This window comes from Peromyscus maniculatus, chromosome 12 (genome assembly GCF_049852395.1).
Source record: "Peromyscus maniculatus bairdii isolate BWxNUB_F1_BW_parent chromosome 12, HU_Pman_BW_mat_3.1, whole genome shotgun sequence".
In the NCBI taxonomy this organism is placed as follows: domain Eukaryota; kingdom Metazoa; phylum Chordata; class Mammalia; order Rodentia; family Cricetidae; genus Peromyscus; species Peromyscus maniculatus.
In genome coordinates this window covers 47,554,109-47,579,817 of record NC_134863.1, presented here as the reverse complement: position 1 = coordinate 47,579,817, position 25,709 = coordinate 47,554,109, and the positions used below count along the sequence as shown (strand labels likewise).

The 25,709-nt window shown below is 43.2% G+C and overlaps 2 protein-coding genes across 6 annotated transcripts in view; one reads left to right on the top strand and one right to left on the bottom strand.

Moving 5' to 3' along the window:
- Nucleotides 1–24,397, bottom strand: part of Filip1l (filamin A interacting protein 1 like) — a 253,915-nt gene extending 229,518 nt beyond the window's left edge. For both annotated transcript variants that reach the window (XM_006995767.4, XM_042259445.2), the window contains exon 1: nucleotides 24,262–24,397. The gene's annotated coding sequence lies outside the window, so the exon portion shown is untranslated. The remainder of the gene's footprint in view (nucleotides 1–24,261) is intronic.
- The window catches only part of Cmss1 (cms1 ribosomal small subunit homolog), a 314,697-nt gene that overhangs the window by 234,715 nt on the left and 54,273 nt on the right, over nucleotides 1–25,709 (top strand). Inside the window, exon 1 of one of the 4 annotated variants that reach the window (XM_076549066.1) lies at nucleotides 24,541–24,674. The exons of the other annotated variants lie outside the window; for them this stretch is intronic. The gene's annotated coding sequence lies outside the window, so the exon portion shown is untranslated. Of the gene's footprint in view, nucleotides 1–24,540; nucleotides 24,675–25,709 lie in introns of those variants that run through there. 4 annotated transcript variants of the gene reach the window in all.

The window sequence follows — 25,709 nt, the reverse complement described above, 5'->3', positions numbered from 1 at the left end:
ATAAACCTTAAAAGAATCCATGGAGATGAAGACAGGACGCTCTTTCTTTGTTACGTCATATGAAGTCAAACAGAATAGATAGAAGCATTTCTAATTAATCCCTCCCGCTTAGGTTTGACACTGGAATTGGGCATTCCCGGCTGTAGCTCTTTCTTTGGTATTTGGTGACTGGATAATGCACTGGATGGTGCACTTGAGGGGAAGGTGCCTGCCTAGGGAAGTAGGAGGCATGAATTCCCTTAAGTCCATGCGTAGTGTATGAATTCACTGTTCCAGAGTGACTAGAAGAGAAGACATCCAGTGACTCAGGAAGATCTAGACACACTGGTACTGTCAGTGCTGGGAATGGAACCTAAGTAAGGCCTTGCACATTCTGGTCATCCAACCACTCTACTACACTGAGCACAACCTCAGGCCCCGTGACAAGCTTTTAAAGTACCGTGTTATAACAGAAACAACTGGGTTTTAGTCTTCACTTTCCCACTTAGTGCTGGTTAGCAGACTATGGAGGAGCAAGTCATCTCACCCTGCACTGTGCGTCCTGGACTGTGGAGTGTAGAATTGTATTTAAGTGACCTTCAAAGTGTCTTCCAGCTCTGAACAAACTTTGAGGGGAGTAGGAGTTATTCTCTGCCTACTCCAGCCAGCTCTTCTCCTGGTCTGGCTGCTTACAGCCACAGTTACCCTTACAGTTTCTCGGTGTTCAGTGCTCACTCTCCGTGGCTGCCTGTTTGAGCCTCATCTTTCTGTGCAATGCTGCTCCCTGGACTGTGAGTTACTCCAGGAGTGCCGCTTCCAGGAAGGCCCCGGGCCTCTTGTCCACATGGGCCCACAAGCAGCTGTTTGCTATTGGTTCTCCCTCCCCAGAACCAAATTTAATTGTCCTACTCTTCGAAGTCTTTAAGATAGTCCAGGGAACATTAGCTCACTGGAAATAATTGAAAACACCTTGTGGAAGAGGGCAGCTGGGGATGTGAGCATCGAATTCAGTCAGGCTGATCAGGGTTTCTTAGCAAAGAAGTTATTCATCTACCTTGTAACATTTTCCAATAAATTTGCACAAAGCAGTTCTGGAGGCATAGAGTTTGGAAGCATGACAGGGCCCTGGACAAGTGTGGCTTGCCTAGGACCTCCTGATGGTAGGTTGATTTCCCCACCCCCAGCCTCCACTCCTAACACACATACAAGCTCACTCTTTGCTACACCAGTCTCCGGCTCTCCAAGGCCACACAGACCATCCTGTTAAATGTTCTCTCCGTTATTTCCCTTTGGCCTGAGGGAAAGTCTGAACACGAGCTCTGTCAAAAGGGGAAGCCATACTATGGGTAGGGAGCCTACTCAAACATTAAAGGAAGCTAGTCAGTGGAACTGTATTCAAGTGATCTTCAAAGTGTCTTCCGGCTCTGAACAAACTTTGAAGGGAGTCGAAGTTATTCTTTGCCCACCCCAGCCAGCTCTTCTCACACTCTGCCACTCTCCTGGGAGGTCTTTATGAGTATGCCGGTGGTGACAGGTACCTCCCCCCAAAAAGACATGCTGTCTCCAAATTCACCAGAGCTAGTTCCCTTGCTTCCTTCCATTCCATATGAGCTATGGTATATTTTAGGAAAACTTGAACTTAGTGCAGAGGTTAAACATTTGTGAAGTGACTTGGGCTTACAAGTAATTTTAAGTCAAGATCATTTGGAAAATATTCTTATTGGAACTGTGTCTTTAAGGAGCACATGACTGTGTGTGTCTGTGTCTACTTCCTCCCATGTATTAGTCACCTGTCTTGTTACTTTGACAAAATGTCTGACAAATGTAACTTTTGGGCAGGTTAATTTTGGTTCACAATTGAAGACACAGCCAATCTTAGGGGAGTTATGGAACCAGGAAACAGGCAGTATCGTCAGTCGGGAAGCAGAGAGTAGTCAACCTTTGTGCTGAGCTAGCCTTTTCCTTTTTATACAGTTGGAAACCTCCCCCAATCCCAACGGTACCAGCCACATTTAGGGTGAGTCTCAATTAACCTAGTCTGGAAGATTTCTCTCCATAATGTCTCTAAATCCCATCACGTTGACAAGGAAGATTAACCATCACATCCTCCAAAGCCAGGTGCTTTAAAAGAAGAGCTTTTTGGACAGACTGTAGGTTCTCTCGTTCTGTAAAGGGAGAAGCAGTGTGGAGAGCAGTGTAGCAAAGAAAGAGCATCCGGTTTTAAAGATAATTTTTACCTCCCAAACAGTAAGCATTGGAAGTTACTCTGCCACTAAGAATACAACCATGATCTAACAGAAATGCATAGAAAACACCCGAGCTCCTCAGTTTCCCAGGAACTTGTGTTTGAACTGAAGAGAGCGTCTGAATTCCTCCTTCTGCCATCTCTAGAAAAGAATGAAAACAATACTGGGAAACTAATTATTTCACTAGTACTTAGGCAAAAGTAACTTGTTTTTCTAGACATTTTCCTTAAGAGAGACTTCTTCATTTGGGTGATATGGATTCTTCTCTTCTCATTCCATGTTGGACTTGAGCTAAGGCAAAACTGCGTGGAGATGAAGAGCTCAGGTTCTGGGCCAGGTTCCCCAGGCTAGAATCATGACTTTTTCCAACTCTTTTTCTAGACCGTATTGAGTGACTTTTCTGGACCTTATCATTTTTTTCCACATCAAAAAAAAAATGAATAAGAAGATATTAACATCTTTGTCGTAGTTATAATGATTAGTAGTTTTAAAAAAAAAAGAACTCCCAAAGGCACAATGAAAAACTGACTACTTTCTTGAACATTTTAAATTTGGATTGAAAGCTTTTCATCATAGGTTTTAAAATGTATTTTCATTAATAGCAAGTAGAACACAGGAAGTGTTCTGTATCATGTCCATGTAAAAATAGGTTGTGGCTGAAATACCTCCTATTCTGGCAGATGTCCTGATTAAAAATGAGATGGAAAGGGAGAAAGATGACGTTTAAGAAGGAAAGATAGCTTGCTTTAAAATCACTTCACATAATAGCCCTTGATTGCTTAAAAATCTTGGGATCCGTCTCCACATATCCTGAAACCAGTAGTACTTCTACTCAGACATGTTTTAAATTCCAGAAAATCTGCATACCCCAGGACAGTGATGTACAATGCATGTTAAGGTATGCATTTTAATGTTTATTTTTATCAAATAATTTAATATTTTAGTAGATAAGATTTGCCTTTTAATGGGGTGGAAAAGCAATGTGAATGTAGGTAGATTCTTAGGCAGGTAGAACTTGAGGTCTGAAGAATGATTTCACAAACATCCTTTATGTGCTCGTCTTACAAAGCATTGGCATGCTGACATACATACCCTAATTTAAAGGTCATAGGGAGGAAATTACGTGTCAAGATATATTACTCCTTTAGGACAATGCCCAAGACACAGAAAGCAGTGAGCAAAAAACATGTTATTATGTGGCTTTGCAATTCAAAAATAGTTATGCATATGGTTTCAAGTTCCTATCTTGTCCTTACTAGCTGTCTGCATTTAGAATCAGTGAAGGATTGGAAAAAATTGTTAGCTCTGTAGGAGGAACCATGGCTTCATCGTGGGACTGAATAACTCCAGATATAACTGCTGAGACTTTCCTCTTTTTTGCACGTTCATGTTTATTGCTCTTGGACTTATGACAGCAAAGTACTAGAACCAACAAAGATGCCCATCAGCAGATGAATTAGTAATGAAAATGGGGTACATATGCAAAGCAGAATATCACTCAGCCTTAAAGAAAATGAAACATGGGAAAGTGGGTGAATTTGGAAAGTATAATGTTAAATGAGGTGACCCAATCTCAGAAAGAAAAAATGCCTTGTTCTCCTTCATATACAGACTCTAGCCTATAGTGAGTCCATGAGAATAGGTGTCCATGTGTGTTTATGTAGCATTTAGGAAGGAAAGGAGCCAAGAAAGGGTGCTAGGCGATAGGGAATAACAAATGTAGATGAAAGCAGTCATAGCAGATGGTACACAGCTTTTGTTTCTTTTCCAGTTGCAACTCCACCATAGTTTTTTTCTTTTCTCACGGTAGAGAAGTGAGTTCAACTCTGTTGTTGAAATACAAAACCATTAAACAAAGTAATTGAAAAAAATCAGAATTTCCTAGAAGTCATTAGCATATATAATTTTGGAATCTTACCATGAAAACAAACCTTTGGCTAAAGTAGCAATTCTCAAGTTGTTGGTCCAAATGACCCTTTCACAGGGGTCACCTAAGACTATTGAAAAACACAGATATTTGCATTATGATTCGTAACAGTAGCAAACTTACAAATATGAAGTAGCAGTGAAAATACTTTTATGGTTGGGGGTCACCACAGCACGTGGCAGGTGTTAAGGGGTCACAGCATTAAGAAGGTTGAGAACCACTGGGTAGAGTCTCTTTCAGAAATGGCTTCCTTGGCCAGGGTGGCGGCGGTGGCACTCGGAAAGCAGAGCCAGGTGTATCTCTGTGAGTTCAGGGGCCAGTCTGGTCTACAGAACGAGATCCAGGACAGGCACCAAAACTACACAGAGAAACCCTGTCTTGGAAAAAAAAAAAGGCTTCCTTAAACTAGGAAAACATTATAAAGGTTACAGATGATAAGAAAGACTGTAAACTGCTTTCAGTTAGTTAGTTTTAGATCGTAAATCAAATTCCACTTAAGGCTGTGCTGGATTCTTAAAGAGAATGCAAGAGTCACTCATTCAGGAAGCACTGTTTACCTTCACAAGTTAAAGAACTGTTACAAATTTAAAAGTTTTCAAAGTGTCATTCTGTCTTGCACTTTATCAGTCTAAGACTGAATTATTTGCAGAACATAAGATTTGGTTTCTGAGTTTTTCAGGTGTTTATTTGGGAGAGGGAACTCGCATGCTGGCTGCTACACATGTGTGGACATCCGAGGACAGCTCACAGGAGTCAGTTCTCCCCTAGAATGACAGGAAAGTTCCAATGAGCCTCTCAGTCATAGTGAACAGACCTCTTAACGTGACCCAACTATGCCACCTTCAGGGAGTCACTCAGCTTTTCTAAGGCTCATTTCTGTATCACAGAAAAAAACATGTATGATGTTTCTACCCGCCTAAGGTGGCAGTCAAGTAAAATAACCATCAGGGAAGAACACTTAAGCTCAGAACACCTACCCTGGTTTTCATTCCGTAGATCTTATATAAACTTCCACATTTTACAAGACTCCACCTTGGTAATAGGATAAAAAGTCAAACAGGATTGTTCCTGGCTGTGGAGGCGTAGTTTGCCAAGAGGAGACAGACATGTGAACTACTTAAACACAGTAAAATGTGTTTAATTAAGAGCACAAAGGTAGAACCTTCCCACCAGTATGGCTAGCTGTAGGACTAGGTTGTTGACGTAGAATGTGCAAAAGAGTTGGAGTCAAGAAATTTTGAAGCCTAGGTTTTATAAAGACCATCCATGTTCAGGTTGAGACCCCTTCCACAGGAAAGGAGTTAGGAAGAGAAACAATGTGACCAGTTGCCAAAGTCCTCCTGAAGTAAGGAATAGGGGTAGATAGGTGTCAGAATTGAGGAGGAGTCCAGCAGGGCGTGGAGAGATGGCCCAACCCTTGAGAGAGGACAGATAGTGACATGATCATGGAAAGGAAGGTTCTGGAAGAATTCTGTCAACTCAGGATTGAACATGGGCCCCATGACCCTGGGGGCAGCCTCTTTAAGAGACTGAAAGGTTGTATGTCCTTGGGGATGGGTGGACAGGAAATGGGACATCTAAGAAGGGTAAACATGTGAAGGTTTGATAATAACAATAAAAGTCACTTTATATACTTGATCAAAAGAACTGCATGGAGTTAGTACTGTCATCCGGACTTTAGAGACCATGCTCATTATTTTGGGTCACATAGGAAGTCTGTATTAAAGCCCAGATCAGCCTAGCTGCAGAGCTGTGCCTTTGCAGTGTACTATATGCTTCCAGAGAGATCCGGAGAGCACTCGAAGGGAAGCAAGAGAGAACAGGAAGAACCGGGACAAGTGCGTTTAGGTAGAGGGAGCGTGCAGGAGATGGGGGACTATTGGCATAAGTGTGGTTGAGAATGGCCAGGCTATAAAAACCAAGGTTGTTGATCTGTGGTGGAGGCCAAAGCCTCTCAAGGTTAATAATTGTTTTGTTGTAGGCTCAAGTGTAGCCTCTGTGGAGAGGGCATTCTGATGCCAGTCTGAAAGACTTCTCCCAGTTAGCAGAGATCAGTTTTCCCTGGCTCTTTGTTCCTGGCACAGCGATTAGCTGAGGCTCACTCACGCCAGTGCCTGTTAGCTCCAATACAGAGAAGAGAAGGAAGTATGGATGACGCTGGCATCCAACCCACATGGAGGGTTGAGAGCACATCAGACTAGGCAGTGCCTAGGAGACCTTGCGAGGTGGATGAAAAGCACACACCTGGATCAGCCTTTCCTGGTCCTGGGTTCCAGTCTGTTTCCTACCTCCTTACCAGCCAACCACGGTGCCCTGCTTTCCTTCACAAAAACATTACCATGTTCCATCTGGGGAAGCAGACCCCATTGCTCTGGAAGAAGCATTGTTATTTGGCAAGAGGAGATGTTGCACTATACAGCAAGGTAAAAGTGCCCTTGGGTCAAGAGAAGCAGGTCAGAAGCGCCAAAGGGTGAGCAGCTGAAAGAGAAGTTCGTTTTCATAGCCTCCATTTCGCTGAGTATGTCCACTGGGATTCATGATTACGGAGGAAGTAAACACATCCTTCAGGATACCACGTGTGCTGTCTGACCCATTCTGTCACAGGCCCACAGTGGCGGGAGGATAAACAAACGCGCTGGGAAACAGCATAATAAGCAGAGAAAAATGAAAGAAGCTTTCAAAGCCTTCATTTACAGCCGGGTGTGGTGTCATGCCTGTAATCCAACCTTCATGACACTGGACCAGGACACCGGTGAAATCAAAGTCAGCCTGAGCTACATTTTTGAGACCTTACCATAAAGGGAGGGGTTGGGGGGAGGGAGGGAGGGAGGAAGCAAGCAAGGAAGCAATGAGCAAATCTCTCATTTACATAACATGCTCACTGAAGAAATTTGATTTGTGTGTGTGGTGTGTGTGTATGTATGTGTGTGTGTGTGTCTATGTGTGGTGTGTGTGGTGATATTGTGTCCCCCAATATATTGTGCACCTTAATTAACTTATCTGGGGTCAGAGAACAGAACAGCCGCTAGATGGACATAGAGGCCAGAAAATGGTGGCACACACACCTTTAATCCTAGCATTCCGGAGGCAGTGATCCATCCAGATCTCGGTGAGTTCAAAGCCACACTGGAAACAGCCAGGCATGGTGACTCACATGCCTTTAATCCCAGGAAGTGATGGCAGGAAGCAGAAAGGTGTATATAAGGCATGAAAACCAGGAACTAGGGTCTGTTAAGCTTTTAGGCTTTTGAGCAGCAGTTCAGCTGAGATCCATTTGGATGAGGACACAAGAGACTTCCAGTTTGAGGAAACGAGATCAGCTGAGGAATTGGCAAGGTGAGGTTAGCTGTGGCTGGTTCTGTTTCTCTGATCTTTCAGCATTCACCCCAATACCTGGCTACAGGTTTGTTTTTATTAGTAAGATCTTTTAAGATTCCTATTACAGGGGTGTGTGTGTGTGTGTGTGTGTGTGTGTGTGTGTGATGGTACTGTATTGAACCCCAGGGCTTTCACGTGTTATGCTGACATTCTACCACTTAGCTCTACCCCCAGTGACAAGGTCTCACTACCTGTCACCTGTTACCCAGACAGGACTCAGACTGTCGTCCTCTGCCTCTGCCTCCCCAAGGTGGCTGGTAGTGCAGGGATGTACTTCCAGGCCCTGCTTCTCTTTCTCTTGAATCAACCCAGATTTTTTTCTATAACTCTCCTGTGGCCTGATTAAATATTACATATTATTTTATCATTTTAATGAGAAATAATTTCCCGTCTTGGTTTGCATTCAGTTACTCAATGCTTGCATGAACATATGTACCCCTGGACACTAATTCTTCAGATTTCTTCCTAGCTACTAAAGATACAATTTGCAAATCCAGTTTCCTCCTTTGGTGACTAGCACAGACTATTACTTTTTCAGTATATTTGTATTTTATTACATTTATGTGGGGCAGGGGGCAAGAGTGCACACCACAATAAGTGTGTGAAGGTCAGAGGACAACTCTAGGGAGTTGATCCTCTCCTCCCACCACGTGGGTCGCAGGGATCAAACTCAAGTCATCAGGTTTGAAGACAGAAGCCTTTACCCCAGCCATTTGCCTGGCCCCTGGGGTATATATTGCTTTAAGTGTTTTTGTAATGTTTCAAGTGTGTAGGAGGGTGGGGAGATTCTTCTGTTTAAAGAATGTTGTTAAGTCTTCTTATAAAAACTGGTCTTTCTGTCTCCAACCAAGTTCTACCAGGGCAGAGCCCATTGGCAAGAGCAGTTCACAGGAGAAAGCAATGTCATACCTCTCTCTGTTCATGGCCTCCAGGTGCTAGTGGGCAAGAAAGCCTGTGTGGTGGAGGCTTGCGGTGCTGACCACTGTAGAGAAAAGAAGTGGACCGACTGATGTGGGTGCAGACTTCATGCAACACCTCCCTTCGACTTTATATATTCCTGTGCACTCTGTCACCCAGGTGTCTTTAAAGGGAAGCTAGTGATCTGAAGTTTCACCCCATGAACAGAGTCATCCGACCCTTGTGTGCGGGTTCTTTGACCTTGAAGAGGGCAGCAGCTCAGAATGGCAGTAGGGCTAGGGAACGGTCAGAATGGCCAGGAGTTAGATCCCTAAGTGTGAGGCAGAGCAGTGAGCTGGCCAAAGCCGCTCCGTTCGAAAGACTGTTGTTGCTCCTCTGGAGATTGATGTACACAAACCGATGACAGCTGTTCCAGTGTTAAGTGTAAGCCTGAATGTATGGCTAAAGATTTACATTCTTGGGAGGTTTATTCCTCGAACATGAGCGCGTGCATGCGTGCAGGGTGTGTGTGTGTGTGAAGTTGGATATGCCAATTTTATAGATAACACCAACCATTCTTAGCTTTGAGCAGGAAGGAATGGACAGGATAGGCCCGAAGTTGGAATGGGTAAATGTACTTATGCATGTCTAGGTTAGAAATCCTCAAATGGTGACTTCAGGACCTTTCACAAACCACCCCTTGGGAAATCCAGACAACACACTTGGATTTAGCGTAACTAGCTTCCTGCTTAACTAAGCATACTTGTTGCATTAAGATGACCCCACAGAAAAGTCTCTGCCCTTTGTGTTGGCAGCATTAGCGGTGAAGCAGCTGATCTTCGCGAGGCAGTCCGTATTCCTAACGAGAATCACAAGCCTGCCTCTGCCATGCTGCCCCCATTCTTAATCAGCCCGAAGAGCTTTTCAATTAGTTGAAGCATCTATTCATATCCCTAATTTCCCTGTGGGACCAGAGGCCATATCACCAAACTGGGGTGCGCAGCTCTTTCTCCGGGGTTCCTGCCACAGTCGTGGTGCAGCTGAGTGCCACAGAACATTTCCTCAGGCAAAGCACTGGGATGCCTGGCTGGAGGCTCCTTTACTGGACGGCTGTCACTGACCACTGCCTGAAGCAAGGAACAGAGCCGAGATGACATAGCTCTGGCCACATACAGCCTGTTAACTGCATCAGTTGTCTTTATTTGTTTATTCAAGAACTCCGAGCTGCTTTTTTTAACAAGAAATTCGAACCATATTTTGTTTGAGATACTCCAGAGACATGTAGCCATGTGGTTGCCATTTTATAAACTTTTAAATGAAACCGTTAGCAGCTCACAACTTTGTTTAAAGAACAAGGGCTTGGAGCGCAGACCTGTGTTCTCAAGACCCAGAGGACAGTGACCAAGGCAGAGAAGAATCCTGCTCTGCAGGGCCCGGAATTCAGTGTCAGTGTAGAGGCCTCTTCCCATTTTGCAGGAGTGCTGGTGAATTTGGCACTGTTGCGGTCATGATTTGCACCAATGTTTCTACCTGTGTTGCTTCATCCCTCTGTAACAGCCAGAACCTCACCAATGCTTCCGTCTGGCCGAAATGCTAAAATATCAGCCTTCCTTTTTGCTTTTTCCCCATAACATTGACGTATATAGGGCTCTCTGTTTGCAAGTTGTTTTCCTTGCAGTAGTTAGCTGTGGCATTCTCTTATCAGTGGCCTAGAAAAAGTTTCATAAACATTCCTATGAAAGCGTTCAGACATTTATGCCCTTGTTGATTTTCTAGACTATTGGCAAAGGTCGTTTGGTAGATAATATGGTTCTCACCAGGGAGTGTGGTTGAAATCATCTGTAAAGTGACACATCCAGTTCCCAACCATACGAAACACATACGAGTGAAGGAATTTAGACTAATAGCTTTTTGACACGTCTTTTTGGAAAAGTCAGTTATGTTCCCAGAAATCCATTCTTTCGGATTAAATAGATTTCATATCTAGCAGTTTCATAGTTTCGAAGGAAGATTATGGCTAAAATGTTGACTAATTCTAGGGCAAGGGGACATTCGGGCTTAATAATTGTGTAGCAGGGGAGTTTAGGGGCTGTGAGATTAACCAGATTTAACCTAAAGCAGAGCGTTTCTCATGTAGCCTTTAAGCAGCACTGACATGGTATTTCCTGGAGATTAATGACAGTCTGAGTTAATGGACTGAAGGAGGGCCATTAATCCCCTGCACAAAGGTAGTTTTGAAAGTAGAAATGAAAAACAACTGCTAGGTCAAGGGCACTGGATCCCAGGAGATGTCTTAGAAGATTAGTTACTTCAGAAGCCATCCTTGCTACATTCTCTACCCCTTCTCTACAGGGGTAGATACCTCAGCCTCAGGGCTTGGCCATCCTGGCAAGCCGTGTTTTGTAAGTAGTTTGTAATCTTTCTTTTCATCAGACAGAACGTTTTTTGTAATCAGTAAACTGCTTCTTCCTGCTGAGAACTCAGCAATGTCATCCTCTTAGAAGTCATTCTTCACACATAGCTTTGCCCATCACAAACATGGCGGATAAAGCCATGCTTAGGAGTCAAGAAGCCAAGGCAAACAGAATTATAAAAAAAGAGTTGTATGTGCTTTGTGTAAGATACACAGGAAAATGGGAAATGTAAATGCCTGGATGGAGTTGATGGAGCAGTCAAACCCAGACACCACATCAATAAATCATAAGAGTTTGCCCATCAAAAGGATACAATGACAACTCAGTCCTATCAGGAACTATTATAAGCAAAAAGTGCAAGCTTCCAAACAGCGAATTACACAATTGAAGACAAAGAATGTCAGGCTGAATCTCCAGTCTTTCTCCAGACCAGTCTAGGCCTGACTAATTTCGAATGTACTAATCTAGCCAGGTTTATTAATCTCAGGATTAGGCAAGGTATAGTATTACCTCCCAACAAGAAAGTCTCCTAGATGACAGAAAGACATTGAAACTGGAAATGTGTGTGTGTGTGTGTGTGTGTGTGTGTGTGTGTGTGTGTGTGTGTGTGTGTGTGTCAGATGTTTCATCACAAAACTCCCTTGGGTCTTTAGAACAGTTGAAAGTTGCAGCTTTTCTCTTAGTTAAAAAACATCTGCCTTCATGCATGCTCCTCATCTGTAAGCATGTGTCCTTTAACAGGGTCCTTTGAGGTCCAGCCTCAAGGTCCCCTTCAGGGTTCAGAAGAAGATGCTGCAACAAGCGAGGGAAACCTAATGCTCTGAGGGCAAAAGAATGAGTAAGCTCACACCGTTCTTCTCTGCTGCTATTCTAATTCTCTGTCTTAATTCTAAATCCTTCCTCATTTCTCCTCCAGGCTAAAACTCTTCTTTTTTAGAAAGCTCGAAGCAATAGAAGAAATTACAAGACTTTCATCTCATTGGTCAAACGTACATTTCTAGGTTGAGCAATAAGGGCAGAGCCATTTACCGTGGCAACACAAGGTTCCAAGGTTACAGAAGACTTACCAGAAAGGGGCGGGGGACGGAGCGGGGACAGTGCCCAGTGACAAACCTGAGACACAGGGCTATTGTCAGCAGACTTGGCAAGGAAGAATTGGCAGGCTTTTTTTTTTTAGGGTGCTTTGTGTAGTAACCTTGGTAAGACACCTGTGATTCCTTGTACATAATTGTAAAGTTTTAAACTTATGATCTATTTACAAAGGCCTTAAGTCTAGTTTGAACTTGCTCTGAGGGTAAAAATGAGCTTAATGTGTGCAGTTTGTGCTAGACTGAGGAGAGATTGTTATTTTCTTGTGTTAGTCTGAGCAAAAGGAACAAAGCAGGCTCTAAGTGTCTACAGTCCACGTGGGGCAATAGATCTGGCTGTGAAGCATCTCCTAGTATATTTTCTGTGTATCGAAATTGTACTGCTAATGAAGAGTCATCTTCCTGACCATCCACAGATATATGTGTGCTCATAAGATTGAGATTGCAATTGTGGGATTACATATACACATTTCATGAAAATTATGGTACTGGGGAGATATCACAGCTGGTATTGCACAAGTGAAATTACAAAGGAAGCAACAGTATTCACAGTCAGTGGTCCGCAAGCCTTGCCTGACAGGGCACCCCATGTGAGAACCATTCCTCTGGTGGGTTGACTTCTGAATTATCAATTGCTCTAAGCTGTACTTGCATCCTGGCCCACAGTAGCTCATGACAGTGGCTCCTGACTGTCCTCAGTGAGGGTTTCAGGACCCAGAAGCTTACGCACCTTCCCACTTTGCATGTCAGCTTCCCTGCGGAAGCCTGAAGATGCCTCCAACCCTGTCCAGGGCATTAAGTTGTCCTGCTAGTTCTGACCTAGGACTCTGATCCTTGCAGTATGCTTTCATCTATTTGGAACAATTAAGATGCCAAAAGTTATTTTGCTGCTTAAAAAATAATAACTCTGCTGACAATAAGACAATAGGTCTGTGCTAAGGGAAACTACAAAAAGATATTTTCTGGTCAGTTAAGTGAAGAGTACAAATACAAAAGTTCCATTAAAATAGTGACTGGAGGGGAGTGGGAAAGATGGGTCAGAGGTTAAACATGCTCACCGCTCTTGCAGAGGATCCAGGTTCAATACCCAGCACCCACATGCCAGCTCGCAACCACCTATACCTCCAGTTCCAGGGGATCTGGCACCCTCTTCTGACCTCCATGAGCACACACACACACACACACACACACACACACACACACACACACAATATGGTGACTGATACCTTGCCACTAACATACCTGATCTAACTCTGAAAGCTTTCATCCTCACAGAATTGGAGACAGCTGAGAGGTAGAAATTTGTGTCTACCTGTTCAAATGGGTAGTGCTACTGTGTTAGCACTGCGAGGGCAGGTGAAGATCTTTATATGCTTCCATACTATAAAAAAAATCTTATTTTCTCCTCCCCCCCTCCCCCATCCCTGCCCATTAACAACCGAGGCAGGTGGGAGAGCTGCCCCTGCCCACCACCAGCTGCAATACTTGACAGAGCAGGCCCTGAACCTCACCTGGGCAGCACCATAGAGCCAACCCCATTGTCGGAGCTGTGGGTGAACCAGCCCCAAAGTTGTGAGCATGGGAGAGATGCCCTCCTCCACCTCACCCCTGCCTATCAGTGCCTGAGGTATATGGGAGAGCTGGCCCTGAGGTCATAAGAGCAGGAGAGCAGGCCCTGCACCTTACCTGGGCAGCACCATAGAGCCAACCCCACTGATGGATGTGCTGGCCCTGAAGGTAGAGGTGTGGGAGAACTGACCCTGAAGACTCCATAGTGGGAGAACTGGCCCCACCCCTTGCTCATTGCTTCAAAGGGTGAACTAGCCAGGGCAATGCAAGAGTGCTCACCCTGGTGGTGAGGACAAGGTAGAGCTGTCCAACCCTGCAACTACTCCGGCCCAGAACCAGGGTTACAAGTTGGACCATCCCATCATCCACCCCATCCGTGATCTGCTGGAGCACATGAAGGGACCAGTTCTGTAAACCAAAGCTGCAGCATCTCCACAACACAGGGCAACAATGGGATACCACAAGGAGTCACAGTGAGGGCTCAGCATCGATAGTGCAGCAGAGACCAGAGGCCTCCAACCAGACCCATGACTCTTTGTAATGAATACTTGAAAGTAAAGACATATGGATAAAAGATTTACTGTGTTACACTACAACTTCCAGACGAGATTGATTTTTCTTTTCTTTTTTTTTCCTTCCTTTTTTTTTTCTCTTCAGTTTTATTTTATTTGTGGGTAGAAAGTGGATATGAATGGATGGGGAAATGAATGGGATGGAGATGCATGGTGTGAAAGACACAAAGAATAAATAAAAAGAAAGTTTTAAACATCTTATTTTATATGTAGTTAGCTGGAGTGGACCTAGTACAAATTGCCTTGTACAAGTGAACTATCCAGATGTAGTTGGGGACATAACCAAATTATGTGCTGAAATATCTAGATTATTTAGGTCACAACTGCAGCTTTGTGATTCCATCTGGGGAAATGGAAATGACTAAGTGCATGTGGATTTGAACTGAAGTTCTCCTCCTTTCAGTAGGCACTCTGGCCTCTTTTGACACTTGGTTGGTAGTGAAATTTCCTGGTCACTTGGCTTCCTTTGAGAGCAACAGATCACCGTGATTTGAACTGGTACTGTCCATCCACGTGTTTGGCAGGTGTTTAATGCATCTGTACAGCTTTTCAGACACCTGATCCACTTATTAAGTGATGGGGTAGTAAAGCTTGCTACCTTGTGTGTACAAATGCTGTCTTTCCAAATTAGAAAAGAACTAAATAACACCCCGTGGAGGTGCCTTGTTTTAAAAGGAGTAATTTAATGCTCCACTACTAACATTCTTTTGAGGTAGCATTACATAAATAACCACTGCTGGATGAAAAGTCCTCTCACATTCTGGAGTGAATTGAACACGTTTGAAATTTTTATTGTCTACTCAGAATCCTCTGGGCTGTGAGGCTGTAAATTGTCTTTTTTTTTTTTTTTTTTTTTTTTTGAGTATTGGAACATCCTCCATGATACATTTTAAATTTTATGACAGAAGCGAGCAAGTGAATGATATTGAAAAAAAATTACTAGTATAAGGCCAGAGATTCTCAAAGGAAAGAAAATGGTATTTCTACTCTTTAACATCAATCAAGGAAATTTCTGGTTTGTTTTTAATAGTTGACTTCCTGGGGATTTTCCTAGTGCCCAAAACATGAAGAAGTTTGGCTTTCTACATTCATACCTCATGGCGCATGTGTCGAGTCTGGAGCCGTGGTTCATCACTCACGGTCCAAAGACAGCAGCGCTCTCTTGCACTTCACTTACCGCCCAGGGCTTCTTCAGTTGGTTCAGAAAATCTGCATTTTGTGTTTGCGTATGTTTTGTGGTTTATAACATTTACCAGCTTCTCAGAAGGGCCCAGTATACCACATTTTCAAGACTGGATTGCTTAGCAGCCTGTAGCATCACGACAGTTTTCTGTGTTAGCCACGGTGGTGATGACGGCTCCTGATAGGTACTTTTATGCCATTAAATGTGCTCACTGCTTTCTACTTCCCCTTATTGCTCTCAACAAAGGCAGGTTTAGTTACTGTCTCCAATCTGTAGTTCAGAAAACTGAACACTTGGAGGTTAAGTAGGTTGAAGATCAGATGGAACTGAACTGGGAAGCCAGAGTGCTGTCTGGGAGAATCCATGCTCCCGGGCATTATGCTCTGTGGTGATGAACTCATCCATTTCCTGGTTTCATTCTGACTTTGATTTTATGTGGATTTCATGTATTCAACGAAAACAGTCCTTTCTCTGTTCTAATGATTGGGCATTGCTCCACATCTAGATGCTAATATGTTACAAGTCCAAGATCAACATCAGATTGTAGGATCCAGAATAGTGTTTGGCACATGATTTGTTGGTGACACAAATAAGTAAGCAAAGGAACGAGCATATGCCCCTTCCAGGCTTGGCATGGACCTTCTTTTGTGATATCCCTACACTGGGGACAGTGTGTGGTATTAGTGGCAGCAATATTGGTGACCTCTGATCTTTAAAGATTAGACATACAGTAGTCTAGGAAAATCAGATCAAATTCCTCTGTAACTGATTTTTAGAAGCCAGCAGCTTTGGCCAATTTTTCTTTTACAGGAAAGCAGCTACGTGAAGAAAATCTTTATGTAGATATTTTTGCCCCGCACTTTTTCATTGGACAGTACTGTCTTAATAGTCAGTATTATACAAAAGGTATTTAGAGTTGAATTTCCAGGGATTCTAAAGGTTGATAAATTTTATTATCTTAAAAACAGAGGCAAATTTCTGTGCCAACCATTTCCTCTGGTCTAAGTTCTTCATCTGGAAACCAAGTGAGTAAACTATATCAGTCATTTTTCAAACATTCTTTTTCCTTTGTTTTAGCATCCTGGCTTCTTAAAGTTAAGATTTTTTAATTTTTATTTTATATGTATGGGTGTTTTGCCTTCATGTATGTCTGTATATCACATGCATGCAGTGCCTGTGGAGGTCAGAAAAGGGTATTGGATCCATGGAATTAGAGTTCCTGCTGATTGTGAGCTGCCGTGTATGTTCTGAGAATTGAGCCCTGATCTTCTGCAAGAGCAGTGAGCATTCTAAACCACCAAACCATCCCGCCAGCCCCCTGACTTCTCTTCAGATGAAAATAAACCTGTTCAAAAGCTCCAATGTAGCAAGACCAAAACAGAATATATGTTTGAAGTTTGAGGCAGAAAGCTCTCAGTATTCAGTCATACAGGTGTTTAAGATACACTTTGCCAGCAGGATTGGCCCTTTGGATAATGTACAATTCTACAAATTGTGACCAAAATATATGGTCACAGATGCCACCATCAAGACTACAGGAGTTCTCCCAAACCTACCCTCTCACCCCTTTACATAAACTCCTCTGCAGATCACTGATCTGCTCTCCGTCCCTATAGCTTTTCATTTGCTGCAGTGCCTTATAATTGTGCTGACTCAGTATGTGACTTCCTGAGTCTGAATTATTTCCCTTGGCCTAATGCAGTTGAGGTTCATCCATGCTGCTGTACTGTTGTGAAGTTGTTCTATGGTTTGATTATTCATTCACCTGTGGAAGGCTGTTTGTTTCCAGTTTGAGGCAATTACAAAGAAAACTGTTATAAATATTGCTACTCAGTCACATGCTGGTTGACTGTTAGATTAGAAAACATCAGCTTCAAGTACCATTGAGCAAGGAAATGGCTACCCTATTCTTATTCTGCCCCAACAAACACACTTACTTCCTTCTAGCAGGCAGGGTGGTACATGACTGTAGTCCCAGCACTCGGGTGGCTGAGGCAGGAGGATCGTATGTTCTGGGCCAGCCTGGAAGTCTCTGCCTCAAAAACCTTTCCTCTGACTCCCTTGCCACAGCCACATACACAACCATGACGGGAGTCCTTAATAACCCATGTGTTTTCTTGGTGGGAGACTAGTTCCCGAAATAACACAACCGTCACACCCAGTTTTTCTTTCACACCTATCCCCCTTCAGAGAAATAAACAGCCCCAAGTGGGCTGTACCCACAGCATTTACCCTCCCTCACTGTTGCAACCCATAGACGATCTTATGTCCCTACCTCTCACCAAAGAAAATGCCTCTTAGCAATAGTGAAATTTTGCTACTATAAAAAGTGTAATCATGGAGAAGGGCTCCCTACAAAGTGTGGCTTTTCTTTGGACTCACACGCTCATCTTACAGAGACGGGCTCTGCTGTGCACACAGATCGTTTTGGCCAAGTACACAGACTACCATTGGTCTCTTGAGTTTTTTCTTCAGCAGTTGTGAGGCTGTTGACATGGCTTAATATACTATCACAGTGTATCACTCAGGCCCCTAATATCACTTAGTGCGGTCATCATCATCACCCAGGCCATTAATATCATGTAATGTAATTGATGTCAGTTAGGCTGAGAGCATCACTTAGTAAAATTAATGTCATTTAGTGATATTCAGAGTGTTGCATATCAACCTATGCTGGTATGGAAACTTGCTCATCTGCTATGACATAGACCAGAAATTGATGTAAGCATATAGGAGCGTTTACAGCAGTTTTATTTAGTACAGGATCTTGGCTTGTGATCTTGATTCTGAATAATTTTTTATTACAGTCAATGATGAATGGACCACAACAAAATTTCTATGCCACAGATCGGTGGAAAGCACAGATGTAATGTGCTTTTCAAATGCTAACTTACAAAGAAGTTGTATCAAAATGTAGACTCGATTCTAGGGTGGAGCCCGAGATTCTGCATTTCAAACTGTTGAGTGATACCTACACGCCTCCTCTGCCAAGAAATATGAACAGTGGAAAATCAGAGGATTTGTACACTTTACATAAACATTGCCTTCCTTTTGTTGGTTTAAGCATATACCAGCCTTTAGTAAACATTAACATGAAAGGCAGCAAGGGAACATCTCTATAAACATTGACCCTTGGTTTGGGTTATTGTCACAGGGAAGCTGGGGGCGGTGGTGGCGCACGCCTTTAATCCCAGCACTCGGGAGGCAGAGCCAGGCCGATCTCTGTGAGTTCGAGGCCAGCCTGGACTACCAAGTGAGTCCCAGGAAAGGCGCAAAGCTCTACAGAGAAACCCTGTCTCGAAAAACCAAAAAAAAAAAAAAAAAAAAAAAAGAACAGGGAAGCTCAGTAAATCAATGGTTGACCAAATCCCAACCCACTTGTCTCCCTGAACTAGAAGGCTGCTTGTATACAGTGTTACAGCGTGCCTGGTTTCTTATGAATAAGTCCTTTACAGAAATAAACCTCTGCAGTTCCATCATGTCATATTTTTGCTTTCTGTTAAAATATCTATCTCATTTTGGGATTTCCTGAGAGAGTTCTGCCTCCCAGAAAATTCTCCAATCCTGGATGTGCCTACCCCATTGATTACCCTACCTCCTTTCTTTTCTGGAGTTAGACCCAGGCATCAGATTCTAGCACACCTTTTTGTTGAATCTCCTAAATAACACAAATGTATTTTTTTGAACTGATGGAATAGACAACTCTGACTTGGGTGCATGCATGTGTGGGACACTTGCAGCAGACGGGGGAAACCTGAATTTTAGAAGAATTTGCAGATACTGGGCTTAAAACATTTTTGAAAGGTTTTGCTTTGCTTTGCCTTGCTCTTTTTCTTTACACTCCGCACCTTTAGGGAGCGGTGAGATTCACAGAGGATAAACTGTCTCCATCAGTAAAAGTTCAAATGATGAATCACAGCTCAGTATTATCACACAGCCTCATTTGTCCTTATGGTGTCCTCAACAGTCATATGCCAAGCATGAGAAATAGAATGGAGGATTATCTCATTGGGCTTTAGCACAAATACTTATACACTATGCTAATTCAAGTCAAATTTTATATATAAATTCTGTATACACTATAATTTTATATATTTTATAGAAAGTTTATAGAACTTTATCTATTCTATAATATTATAACTAAAACCCATCCCAATAAAAATTATGATAGAAATGACAGATACTTTAAAGCAAGTCCTAAATGATGTTAATTACATTGAAAGAACAGTTTCAGTCATTTGTTTGTTTAACTTGAGATTGTCTGCCTGCATTGCTCGTGACGGCTTGGAGCTCGTGACCCTCCAAGCCTCCACAAGTCGCATCTTTATTGCATGCCTCTCCCACAACATGTAGTTATTTATGTCTTAGTTGTAAGAAAATAGGATAATAAGGTGTTGTTTTTTTTTAATTTTGAACTATTAACTGCACCTGCTTAGGATCTAAAACCAAAGTGAAAAACATAAGGCTTAACCCCACGTGCTCCCTGATCAAATGCAAAGTTTCTTAAAATAGCCTCATGTGGCTAGTGACATGAGGAGCAGCTGGTGTCACTGGTGTCCCCAGGCACAACCTGGCAGTCCGACGCTGCCGCCCAGGCAGCTGCCCTGTTTCTTTCCCTTCCTGGGCCAGCTGCAACAGCTTGAAGGAGAAGCCCAGAAGCAGCTTCACTTTACCCACTTTGCTATGATCTCCCGATTCCAGTTTTGTGGCCAGGACACCCCTAGATGCATCTTGATGATGCAGGATCTCCATTCCAACCCACAAATGAGAGAAATTCATCCAGACATCCCCCAAAATACAGCAAACTTTAAATAAGAGTACAGAAAAGAAAGATGGAAGAAAGGAAACGCGGGAGATGAAGTCTTGTGATTTTACTTGGTCACAGCAAATAGATGGTCCTGGCTGTATGAGGTGCCATACACTCAGTTCTCGTCTGTGTTAGTTAGCAGCTGTGGTGGTGTGTCTGAAGGTATGTCCTTCTGCAATGTAGAGGTTTCAGTATGAAGGGAAATCAGCCCTGAATGCAGATAGCACACCGTCTCCTGGACTTGATTCCAAGACTGAACATAAAATAGAGGAGGGAGCCAGGTGACCAGGAGCATTTATCTCTCTGCTGCCTGACCTCAGGACCCATTCCCATGCCTTCTCACCATGATGGACTGATCCCTTCTTAAACTGTGAGCCAAAATAAATACTGCCCTTAGATTTCTTCTGCTGGGTATTTTGTGACAAGAAAAGTAACTAGTACAGCAGCAAGTGAGCTTACCCCTAATATCATCAGAAAAACCCACAACCACATACAGACTGCTTTGTTCAGCTACACACAATGCAGTCTGGTACACTTAGCACTTTCTCATTCATGTACAGATTTTGGTTTGGTTTGGTTTGGTTTGGGTTTGGGTTTCTTGTGGTGTTTTTTCTTATCCCTGATACATTGCTTCTCCACAAGGACCTGTCTGTCTTTCCCCAGAAGCAGTACCTAGAATAGGGGAGTCTGGTCTACTGTGTCAGTGTTTTATACTGCTGGGTGAGGGGTGCTAACCACCTGTTTAAAGTCCATTTGCTTTCACACATGGCTGGAACTACTACGCTCTGCTGTCACTGTCCCAGGCAGTGTCAGATTTTTGTTTCAATTCTGAAAGATGTGGTAACATTTCTTACTCTTTTTTGGTTTATTCGAGACAGGGTTTCTCTGTGTAGCTTTGTGCTTTTCCTGGAACTCACTTGGTAGCCCAGGCTGGCCTCAAACTCACAGAGATCTGCCTGCCTCTGCCTCCCGAGTGCTGGGATTAAAGGCGTGTGCCACCACCGCCCGGCTCATTTCTTACTCTTATCAGAGTACGTTTTATTCCAAACAGTAGTACAAGAGGTGAGCTGAGAGTTAACCATCCTAGTTACCCAAGGTCTACACAGAAAAAGTAGTAGCCTCCTTAGAAAGGAAGCTGGCTTTTCAAAAGCCAGGGGAAACTCTGGTCTAAAGAAAACGGAGACAGGAAAGGACGATGGTGTGATAGGTGTTGAATCTCTCCCTGTTTGGCACTGTTTCCAGCTTACCAATACCATCTTCCACCAGTAGGTACCTACAGGGTATATGCGCTCATGTGGGAAATTCAGAATTTTCTAATCTTTACTATGAGGACCTACATCAATCAGGCTGATGGAATGATGTGACTAGCCCCCTAAATACCAAAATCCAAGTTTGCGATCTGCTGAGCAAGAAGTGATAATATCTCCCTCCCCTGTTGCATGGGATCAAATGGTTCAGATGTCAGCTCTGTGAACAAGACAGAGCATTCCGTAAGTGTGACACGATAACGTTTCCATAGCCAGCGTGGGCAGCACAGCAGCTCCACTCTTGCAGTGCGGGCACAGGGATTGACCGTCACACAGGCATACACATCGCGAGCATCCGTTCCCTAGGAAGTCCTGATGTCTAAGAAGTTGTAGTACAGATTTGCCTCTAAAATGTTCCTTAAGGACTTCCTGTCTGACCCAGTTCTGAAAACAGCAGACATTATCAGTAAGTGAGCCTTTTGTCCAGCATCTGTTGCAGGGTCCAAACGTGAACATCTCTTCATGATCCTCAAGTTTGTGCAAAATGTGTATTCCAGCTTATTTAATGCTGAGATGGTCTCTTGTTTCCATATGTTAGAGATATTGAATAACCCTTTCAGAATAGGTAAACATTTCTAGTCCTTTTAATCAGAAATTAAGTCAAAAATACTTAATCCTGGTAAACAATATGCACAGTATACTAGTATTGAAATCACTACAAATTCCTTCTACAAAGATGTTCAAAGCATTTGCTTCCTTGACTCTTGCACCCTTAATAATCCACATGGGGCCTAGGGCAGAAGCATTCGAAATGGTTAGTGAATGAATGAATGAATAAATGAACAAACGAACCACTGATGTTACAAGCTCTTTACTATGAAAGTGTTATCCCTAACATTAATGAAACAGCATTATCTTTGTTCAGTGTTACTAAATGCTTATCATCAATAATTCTAGACTAAAGAAAAATAAACATTTTAAAATATTTTAATGCATCATGCTACATAAAGCATATTTCCTTGGTAATGAAATTTTGTTTTAGACTAAAATAAAGAATAATATGAACTCTGTTCTGAAAGAAAGAATAAAAGGCTCATTTATTTGGGGATTTTCCCATCCTTGGACCTGCCTAACTCTTGGCAAGTTACATTCTCAGTCTCTCCAAATACATCATCATTTTGAAGCCACGATAGAATATATCTAGTTACAGTGCTTCTGCCTGAGGCTAGTACTTGACTGAAATTCTAGTTGAGTAAAGTTTAAAAAGAGACAATTATACATGAACTTTGGTAGATGCTAAATTCTGAGAATAAATCACTGTCCTTTTCTTCCTAACCAGTGCTTCTCTTTGCCCCAGCATTTTTGAGTGGTTTTGCATTGGCTATAATCAGAACCCAAACCCCACATCATTTTGGGAAATTACACAGGAAAGTCTACTCAGAGGAGATCTGTGTTAATTATGCTACATATTTGTTTTATTATTTGTTTTTTAGAAAATGGAAATAGCACGTTAAAATTATCGATGCTTCTGGAAAATGTCAGTAACAAAAAACTCTCATGTTGCTGATGCTGAGTTTTAAAGTTAAGCAGGAGGAGCGTTTCAAAAGTGACAACTGGTAACTACAAAAAGAACTAGTTACTTGGACTATTTGTTTTTAAGGAGTTGACAAATAGGACTGTGTCATCGTAAGAAAGGCATTTTATCTGCACAATTGGAGCATCGCCATGATTAACACCCTGTGCATATCCTCCTTAATGCAACCCTCATGCCATGGAACATGTGAGTGTAGTTTGGCAATATCTGCATTGTGCCTGTTCTAATATTTCCTGACACTTGTTTTTAATTAAAAAAAAATTTTATTCATTTTTACATACCACCACAGATCCCCCTCTCATCCCTACTCCTGCTACCCCCACCCCTGCTTAACTGCCCCCCCATCCCTCCTCCCCTCCTCCAAAAGGGTAAGTTCTTCCCTGGGGGGACAGCAAAGCCTGGTACAGTCAGCTGAGGTAGGACCCAGCCCCTCCCCTCTGCCAAGGGTGAGCAAGGTGCCTGACCCTTTTTTAAAAGATGATCACTGGTCACACTATGAAAAGAGAATGCATAAATAAGACTCAAGCCTCTTAAGTACGCACATGCCTCTGTTAAATGAGCTTCTGTTCCATATCCGAAATTTCCTAGCCATCCAACACCTTAGATTATGCTCCCGTTGAGCACACGGAGCTGAGCTGCCACAGTATTCTCTCCAGCAGCCTGGAGTCACTTCTCCTTTATACTGATGTGTGATGTACCTGTGGATATCCAATCAGCCTCAGAATAGTGAGCTGCAGTACAAGTCCATAATTAGCATTGCTTGAGACTTTTGAAAATGTAACTTCCAAAACCTGCTCTGTTCTCTAGCCCCCCATTCAAATCCTAACATCACAGAAATAAATATAAATACAGTAAAAAGAATACATTCTAGTCATCATCTGGAGATGCCGATCTCTTCTACCATCTCTCATGAAAGGGGAATTCTCTGACCCAGCAACTCCAGTATGCTCCTCCATTTTCATCACACGATGATCTGAAACTGTATGTTGATCATTTGTATTTACAAAATCCGACCACTAACAAGAAGAGTCACATACTCAAACCTCTCTTTTTACTTTTGACCATTTTTCTTACTCTTAAGAGGATAATAATTTAACATTTCCTTTTAATTTTCTCTCATTGCCTACAATGTGACAAAGCTCACTGTCAGAATAGGACCTCAATTTTGCAACGGGCTCTTACCTATTTTAGACTGGAAGACATCCTACATAAACTCTGAATCATACCTGAGACTTCCTCCCTCCCCCTTGCGTAATTTCCCAGGGATCTTGCTTCTGGAGAGCATGACCATTCCCAGCTGCTGGATAACACAGAAACATCCCAGTGCCCTGCTCAGTCAGGACAAGGACACTTAGCTTACCATGCAGGTGCCTTTGTTGGGTCACTCCTGGCAGATCTCTCTTCTGATCCCTGTCAGAATCCAGTAGTGGAACCTGAGCACCCAACAGCGTTTTCTTTTCTTTTTGGGAACCCTCTCAGTCCTCGTTTTAGGGGCTTCAAAGTCACTGAGAGTTGGCAAAGAGGGACCAGTGACAGTTCTGCAGAGGGGATGCAGCAGAGAGCCCAGCACCAACTGGGCCCAAACACTAAATATAACCTTCTTTCCTTGCTGGGCAACGTCCTTCATACTCCGAAGACAGGCGACCTTGCCGAAACGCTCACCCCGCAGCTTTGCCCGTCTCCACTGAAGAAAGGGTCTACCCAAACTGGGCTGCAAGATTAGGCGACCCTAAGGCCAGAACTCCTCTGCCCACAGCACACGAGGAGAGGCAGGTATAGGCACTCTGAGAGTGTCTGCGTGTTCCGGTGTTTGTGTATTTGCATGCCTGTAACCAACAGCTGCTCTCCAGATTAGAAGACACCACTCGTTGGCAAGCATCTCTGAAACCTCCTCCTGGGTCATTTCAGATTCATGTGCACATCCTGGATGCGGGGTGAAACTGCTGGGCACAGCCTAGGTCCTCTTCTCTGCCATGTTGCTGCCTGAAACCTACTGTGAGCCCTAGCCAGCAGTGCTGGCCTACTAGGAGCAGATACCCAGACAGACAGTAGGTTGCCCCTCATTTTGTGTCCTGCAGCTGTGAACTGATGTAGGCTTCGTTTGAGATTTGAGTAACGAAGCCATGACCCCTTATTTGACAGCCATAACCCAAGGCACTGTACGCAGACACTCACATTATTAACGCTGTGTTGCTCTTTAATTTGAATGCCTGCCCATTCCATTTAGTGTTACAGAGGACTGGAGGGCAAATTGCTAAGAAAGCGCTGCAGCAACACCCAACACCCAAATGTATAATAGATTTTTATTGTCATATATTATTCAGGGGTTACTGGAACTTTGTATTTTAGAGTTCTAAAATTAAAAGGCTCAATTTAGTTTTCTCTTGGTATCACTTATACGGGTGGGGGAGTGAGATGGAGGGGTTTGTTCATTGATTTGGCAAACACTCTTTGCAGCACCATTCAGATACCAGATCCGCTACCGCACGTGCCTGCCAGCTGCCTCAGATTCAGCTTGTGTGTGATCTTATTTAATCCTCGTGGCCTCCTTTTAATTGAGCCTCGTTTCTAATGCTCAGATGAGAAGGTCAAAGACAGCAATCATTAAGTGACTGCCTGTGTCTTACACATGATGGACATTCCACTGGGAATTCAGAGTTGGATGTGAGTCCCTCCAAAGAAACCATATTCTTGCTTTCGTTTTGTTTTTAGGGGTGTGGAGGGGGGGGTGGGTTGTAGGTCAGAGGACAACTTGTGAGAAACCATTTCTCCTTCTGCCGTGTAGGTCTGAAGAAACAAATTAAATGG